Below are 887 nucleotides of genomic sequence, written 5' to 3' on the forward strand. Positions count from 1 at the left end.
GAAGCCCCAAAGAAGAGAACAAGATGGTGGTCATTTTACCCAGGCCAGTATTTCTTCAAACCCCTTTTATGACTATGTACAAGAACAAAGATTATGTGAGTACTAGGTTACACGATCTCCAAAACTAAAGAAACAAGAAGGCAAGGAAGAAACCTATTTGTCAAGTTCATCCTTACTTCTCTCTAAGAGCTTGACAATGTATGTCTTCTCTCTATTCTCCACTCTATCTATGTGCAATGATGCTTTTGAGGACCAATATTCTCTTTTAGAGCATTTCATTTCTTTAAGAAACAATTCTAAGGATTTCTGGTTAGGTGAAATCTGAGTGGTAAGTTGGGTGCAATAATCAGATCCCAATTTTGATCATTTAGGGAATTAAATCATTTCCTGGTTTGCCTTCCATGTAGGTAGGGCCATATTGGATCCCTGAAAGGGCAAAATACTTCTCTCTAAAGTTCAGAAATAGGAAAGGTATTCTGAAGACTTATATTACAACTCAAGGGTCAGGAAACCTGAACTTGGTGAGCTTTGGCTCCTGTGGATGAAGCACCAAGAATTACAAGCCTCATAGTCTGGATAGTGATCAAACACAGAGAGGCTGTTTGAAGAGCCAGAGACCACAGACAGTGCCTCTGATGTCAACAATACCTCCTGCACCCAGGCTTCTATCCTTCACTACAGAGACTATCTGTTGAGTTCCTATCACTTCAGCTGACTGGATCAATTCCAATGCCATACCTTTCAAGTTTCTGAGCACATAAAATAGAGAGAAAGCTTGTCATCTATTTGCAAATTCTAAGGGGCCAACCTGTTAATCCATAACTCCTGAGGCCTGAAAACCCTGCACAAGAAAATCTGTGTGCATACTATGGAATTGTATTTAAATA

This window comes from Orycteropus afer, unplaced genomic scaffold (assembly GCF_000298275.1).
Source record: "Orycteropus afer afer isolate SDZICR_OR568_19922 unplaced genomic scaffold, OryAfe1.0 scaffold10739, whole genome shotgun sequence".
NCBI lineage: Eukaryota > Metazoa > Chordata > Mammalia > Tubulidentata > Orycteropodidae > Orycteropus > Orycteropus afer.